Genomic DNA, 7258 nt, shown 5'->3' on the forward strand with positions numbered 1-7258 from the left:
CCGTGACAACGAGGAGGTGGTAGCGTAAAGCTCAATGTTTATTTTACCACGTTCCTGAGAGCTAAGTATATACATACTTATATACATATGTATACACCATCGTCCCACCATGCCAACTTGCTGTCATGGTTTCTTTTTTGTAACCAACACATTCCACTTAGTTTTTGTGCATGTATTTGTTGTTAAAGTTTGTTTTGTAATTGCTTGTTTTTGTGCTACATTTTCTTGGTTTATGTAAATATGTAAACTTATACGTATTTACGCACTGAATTATAATTAGACGCATATTCTTGGAGAGGACAATAGGATTCGTCATGGCATATTTGCTATTCGCTTAACATCGCCTTTTAGCTTTAGGTGTACGCTTGAATTTGGTTTTTGCTTAGTGGGCAAAACTTAAAGTGGCTTAAGTTAATTTCTATGCATAATTGCGGCAATTAATAAATCATGTAACGGTTAATTAAGACTGAATGAATTAAGACACTTTTGTAGTGGCAAAACAGTGTGAACGTAGATGGCGACCTTAAAAACCTCTTAGTACAAAATTTCTAATAATTTTTAAATTTCTTAGCTGGATCCTAAGCAAGGCTCGTACCAAGTTTGGTAAGGATTGGTGAAGCGGCTACGAAGATACAGTATTTCATCATAAGTGGGCGGGATCACGCCCTTTTCCAAAAGTTTCATAATATAACAATATTATTTTGCACCATAATTCTACTTCACACACTAGTTTTTAACAATTTGGTTCCAATATTTACTGAAATATCATAGTTTTTGCATTTTTTCGAAAATACCGTTATCAGGGAAGACGGCGTGGTTACAGTCCGATTATGCCCATTTTCAACAGCAACCTACCTAGGATAAAGGGCAACCTATGTATATACCAAAATTCGGTGAGATATCTCAATTTTTGCTCCAGTTTTAAAGTTAGATGGGAAAATGCCCCTTAAACTGAGAACACCTAACACATAAATGTTTTGGTAATGGCTTAGAATATATTAATTCTAAATACGATTTTTTTTTTTATAAATGTAGCTTATACTGAAATAAATCGCGTTCAAATGCGGTACGTAGTTTTCAACAATCTCGACTTAGTTTTATACTATATAAAGATACAGATATAGACAATTTAACTCTCAATCGCTTCTTTTCCAGTTTTACGAAACTTTATTTTTTTTTGAATTGATAACCACTATTTTTTACAGCATTTTAACACAAATATTGTTTTTATTTTTAAATTTATTTTAGTTTCTCCAGCTGCATTTTATTACTCAGTATTCACACTTCGGGTTTTTTGAGGAATAACACACTTATATTTTCATGTACACTTTTTCAATCTTTGCTTCATTCAACTTTGTTGCTGTATGACCTTTGAGGAGTTCAATCTGACTCCGTTAGGGAGTCGCTCATTAAAAGGACTCCCTACTAGAGTCAATTTGAGCTACAAAAGGATATTACACGATGCAATTTTTGACACTTCACTGCACTTTTTTCGGTCTCAATTTGAAATAGATTACGCGCTTTTATTTTTATTTGATCTTAGTGCGGCAAGCAGTCGATATGTATGTTTAAAACTGATAAAGTAAGTATTTGACTTAAAAAAAGCTAAAATTATGAGTAATCAGGTACAAATGATATCGAAGTTATTAAGCGGGCGAAAACTTGAAGCCAATAATATTTGAGCTTAGTTTTATCAAAATACTAATTTACGCTTTTACTAAATTACAGAAAAATATTCCACAAACTTAACTTAAAATTCGAAAAATGTAAGGTATTAACAAATTAAGGTAGATATGTCTTCAGTTTTGGTGTTAATTATTTCTTAATTTCTATTTGTTTTAAAAGTTTAAAATATTTCAACATCGGACAGTAAACTCCTTAAGTGCAGAGCAGTCATTGACTTGCAAGGGTGTTAACAAATTTCCCATCTGCTTGTATTGCAAATAATAATATTAAAGTTTGCAGCTCAAGTTCCCTCTTTTCTGGGAATTCTAAGCGAGTTTACTGCAGGGCTGCTGTACCATAGAAGTGCCTGCAGCCACCATACATAAATACCCTACAAGAATTGTGTGATGGAAACTAACACATTCTCATTTACCTTACTAACACATTTACAAACTTTGCGTTGGTTAAAAAGAGACAACTAAATAATGCCATAAGTCGGAGGAAGACGGAACACAAATGTTTACATCAGATTTTTTACACTGTCTTGCCACTCAAATGATTTGTCAAATGACAGTCACTGTTCTTGCAGGGTACGTACATATGTAACGTTTACCCAAACACATTGCTACATAGAGTCAGTGGGAGTGTCTGTGAAAAGAATGAACAACCATTTGTCATGGAAAGAAACTTTAAAAGGAGTACTATGTACACACATACATACATATGTACTGTAGTTTTTCATACCAAAATCGTCGGTCCCACACTCTGTTCAGCACACAAATAAGACTTAAACATATCGTACTCATGCATTTGTATTTAAACAAATTTTTGTATGCAACACATATTGCACGTCTCTATATAAGTATGCATGTATGTATATTAAAGCATGCTAATAGAAGTGTTTGTAAGATTTCCTATTTGAATAAAATTAGTGTGACAGGAAACTTTGCCTCCACTAGAACTACGGACCGCGACGAAGAAAAAAAATGGGTATGTACGTATGTAAAGCAGTAGCTTATACAATGCATGTATGTATGCACAAGTATACACGTACTTATATATTTTTCTTGGAAAGTGAAACCTAAGTTTCCACTCTCTTTTTTGTGCCGAAAGTTTTTAATGAAAAAGTTTTCGCGAATGGTTTGACAACAATTTAGTGCCACATATTTTGGTTAAGTTAACGACGGTGAAATATGTATAGAGAGGGCGATTGCATTTAAGGAGCTAAATAAAAAATAAAAAATTATGTTATAAACTCGTAGTTGCGGAAAAGTTTTAAATTTAACGAAAATTTAAACGCTTATTCAGCGTGAAACCTTTTTTAGTTTTAGTAAGGAAGAATTGTATTATGGACGTACAATAGTATAAGCATAAAAGCATTGAGGGTTTTTAACCGACTTCCAAAAAAAGGAGGAGGTTATCAGTTCGTCGGAATATTATTATTATTATTTCTTTTATGTATGTTACCGCATAACTTTGGACCACGTAAACCGATAATTTTTTTGCATCGGAAAGGCAGTGTCTCAGAGGTGGTCCCATACTAATCTGGTTAAGATCCAATTAGTGGATCATGAGATATATATATATATATATTTTTTTTTTATATGAGAATTGAAGTCGGTTTTTTTTGCCAAAATCACTTGTGTTGCTATCAAATCGGGCAAGATTTGGCGTGCAAGTGGTATGATTGCTTCGTGGTCCAAAATGGTTGGTAGATGTAATGAGGCTGACTCATTTGTACCGGAGCTTCTGAGAAGATGCCAGAGATCTTAGACTGCAGACCACTGGGGAATGTCAAATAATCCAAGACATATATAAGTCACTCTCGTGGAACTTCCGACAGACTTCTTTGTATTAATATTAACAGCACCGTGCAATCAAAACAGAAACATTTTAAAACACACGGATCAATTAATATACTCACAAAAGTGTGGGCCAAATATAGTAAAACTGCGTTTTTAGTTTTTCTTTCTGGCGCATAGTGCGGCCGAAATCCAAAAGTGCCGTTAAAATTCGAGTAAAAAGTGTCTATACAGGGCTGTTTCTTCATTGAGTTGCCTAGAGGGATCCTCTAAGAAGCGAAAACCGTTCACAGTAACGGACGCTCAAGCACAACATTATTGTAGATTCAAAGGGGAATGTAAAAGTACTTTGAGTAAAGGAAATCCAATAAAATCAAATGGAATCTACTTCTGAAAGTAGTTAGAATACATAAAAAATTTTCTGAATATCAATACTGCAACAGAAATTTTCCAAAGAGAGTGCCTTTTTGTTTATATTTTGTTAAACATTTCGAGTGCTGCCTTTAAACCTATTGGAGTTTACTTAGAAAAGTATTAGCTACTGAATAAAATAAAATTGGACTGCTAAAATCAGCCACTGGAATTTTAATATATTTTATAACACTTTTTTGTTTAACTCACCTGTATGTAAAAATTTCGAATTTTTTAATTAGATTTCTTAGAAAGATTTTTGGGTAGCCTGTGCAAAAATTCACAATGCATGTATACGTATTTACAGTGAGTCAAACAAATGACCACGTGTTGATTTTTTTAAATTTCGTAATGCTTTTCCAGCTAAATATTTATTTTTTTTATATATCTATAAAAGTGCCGTCCAAGCTTCAACCAAAAACATTTACATCACAGTTTCAAACTTTATGCAAAATTTAGGAAAATGCAACAAATTCTCGTCAAAATTTCAACTTTTTAATCTGAATCCTTAGAACATTTTTACAGTTTTATAGCCCATACAATTTTAGTCTAATAAAGTGCTAAAAAATCCCTTTAATTTTTGAGAATTTTTTTTTGTGACGAATTTGAATTTTTTTTGCCGTTTAATCATGAAATTCTTTTGAAATAAAATGTAGCAGATCGTTGGCAACAAATCCCAAAAATTCAACGCCAGTTTGTCGAAATTGCACTTATTTTGTATAAAAAAAAAACCGCAAAAGCAGTCTCCAAACAAAGTTCTAAAAAATCAATACGAATTTTTAACCGGTCGAAACTTGCACTTTATTAGACTAAAATTCTATGGACTATGAAACTGCATACCCATAAATGTTCGGAGAACCCAGATTGAAAAGTTGAATTCTTGATGAAAATTTGTTAAACTTTCCTACAGTTTTTATAATGACTAAGACTTTGCTTTATATGGTTTGGTTAAAGCTTGGATTTTTATAGAAAAATTACAAAATAAAATTATCTGACCAAAATCTATGAATATTAAAAAAAAAAATCTGCACGTGGTCACTTGTTTGAGTCACTGTATACATATGCGGAGTGTGTGTGCTGGTTGAAGTATGCAAAAATGTGGTAAACCACTGTCGCTGATGATGGGTATAACGGTGGTAGCGCGGTTGCATTGGCGCGTCGTCGGAAGTTGTTAAACAACACGTCGAACAGCTGTGATGGCGCCGCCTAATAATAGTGCAAGAACAAAAACAAAACAGCATACACGACTGGCAGTAAATGGTAATGATGGCGGCGACTAGCAGTAAAAGCAAGCAGCGGTGGTAGCGATGAGTGGTGTTGCATAGCTGCAGGCGCAGTCTGTCCGTACACACCAGTGGCTCACTTACTAATATCGCAATATCCCAGTAAAAAAATGTATGAATTAATACCAAAATAAATTATCAATCAAGGAATTTTTAGTTTTTCCAAAAATTTTAATAAATTGATTGCTCGCTTATCGATACGTTTTTAGGTAATAAACGAGCTAAGGAGGTAAAGAAGAGTACTTACTCTATTTGTCTTTGTTCCGGAGGTCAAAGTAAGCTCAAAAGAAAACTTCCTTTGCTCGCCCCTAAGGGCATGCAATATTAAAAAGGAGCAGATATAAAATGCCCGAAGCTGCGACATTTGTCAATTGCTCGCGAATGGGCGACCTAAGAATAATCTTTGGACGATCCTATTTTTGACTGGGATATTTATGTATACATGCATACATACATATGTTATGTATATACAACATATGTAGGAGTACACTTTGACTCTATTTAACACTAAACCACTTAATAGCTTCATGGAGTTTTGCGTTTTTTTCTCCCGCTGTTTTCACAACAACTATTGCTGCTTAAACTTTCCGTGCCGCAAATTGAACGTGTTGTTGGCGGTTTTGTTGAAGTTTGACGCGCGCAGTTCAAGCGTTTTTTTAGCAGCCACAAAAATAGTACAGAGTCAGTAAAGTAAATGTGGTGGTGGTAATTATAAAGTTTTCCCTATATTTGAACATACATACATACATATTTTGCATTTTTTTACTCTGGCTTACTGACTCTCTCGTTGCATTCAACTCTTCAACGTTGCAATCGCCTACTTCAGTGCATACGCACATACTTAAGAGGTCTTTATATGCGAAAGTTAACATCTGTTTACTTTGGAGCTGTTTCTACATATTTTTGATTAAGAAGCTTGCTCCGCGACTTTCGTCAGAACAAAGACTTCCGCCTGAAAATTAGTGCACTGCTCAGGAAACCCTATGGGCCGCCTGATATTCAGCTCCTGGCAATAAATTTCACCATCCACCCCCTCTACTATGTTAAAATATTCTTTCCCATTGAAAACAAGTTGCTACCAGCGCTACTTTTCGCAGTTTAGCAATGCCTCAATGTAAGCAAGGACTACTCCCAGATCCTTGAAGCGGTATTTTAAGGTCAATTCGATGTTTCCCACAGGAAGAAAAAATTTTACCTTTCATTTTCGTCTATTTTTCGTTATCGCGAAATTTCTAAAGTATTCTAGACTGTTGCTGATTTTAGCCTTTTTTATTCTATTCTAGTTAATCTGTTACTTCTGTGGTGGACAATTTTCAATTCTCACTTACCTTATCACGAATATCTTGCCTCATCTTTTCACGCTCCTCTTCCATCTTACGGTGCTTCTCCTTTCGTCGCTCTTCGGCCTCACGTATGGCCTCCAGACGCTCCCTCTCCTCCTCCTCTGCCTTTTCCTTATCATCGCCATCATCGCCGCCATCACCACCTACGGCGCCTGTGAAGGGAGAAATAAACAAATTATTCAAATTAGTTTTTATTTTTATTTTTTAATACAGTAGTAAATAACTATGTACTCGCATAAGTGTATAGTTTTATGATATGTATTTAATTGGAATTATTACTTAGAATAAGCTTAAGAAATGTTTTTCTTTCTCTCAGAGAGTCACAAATACTTGAAAAGTAATATTTTTGCTTAAGAATTTGATAGCAAGCGTAGTCAGTAGTGAAAAAAAAGACATTGAAGCGGACTTTGTGGAATTTTTCTTGGCTTTGTTTAATTTTTCCGCTTTTCGGAGTGTTTGAGAGTGATTTTTCGAGTGTTTTTTCTGCATTTCGGAATATTTCAGCATACTTTTTAGATTTTTTTGTAACTTTCCTGTTAAAATTTTTTGACTTTTGGGGATTTTTCGGATCTTTTTAAAATTATTTGTGTTCATACGTCCTACTGTAATTTACAATGATTTTCATTTTTCGAGTTTCACTCATAAAGATTAAAAATGTTAATTAATATTGGAGTGTTATGTTTCGCCTAAAAAAAATTTACTTGATATTTATTTTTTTGATAAAAAATAATGATTGTTTTATGATTTTTATATT

Source organism: Rhagoletis zephyria, unplaced genomic scaffold, assembly GCF_001687245.7.
Source record: "Rhagoletis zephyria isolate East Lansing unplaced genomic scaffold, Rhagoletis_zephyria_1.1 Rzeph_scaffold_08768, whole genome shotgun sequence".
Taxonomy (NCBI): domain Eukaryota; kingdom Metazoa; phylum Arthropoda; class Insecta; order Diptera; family Tephritidae; genus Rhagoletis; species Rhagoletis zephyria.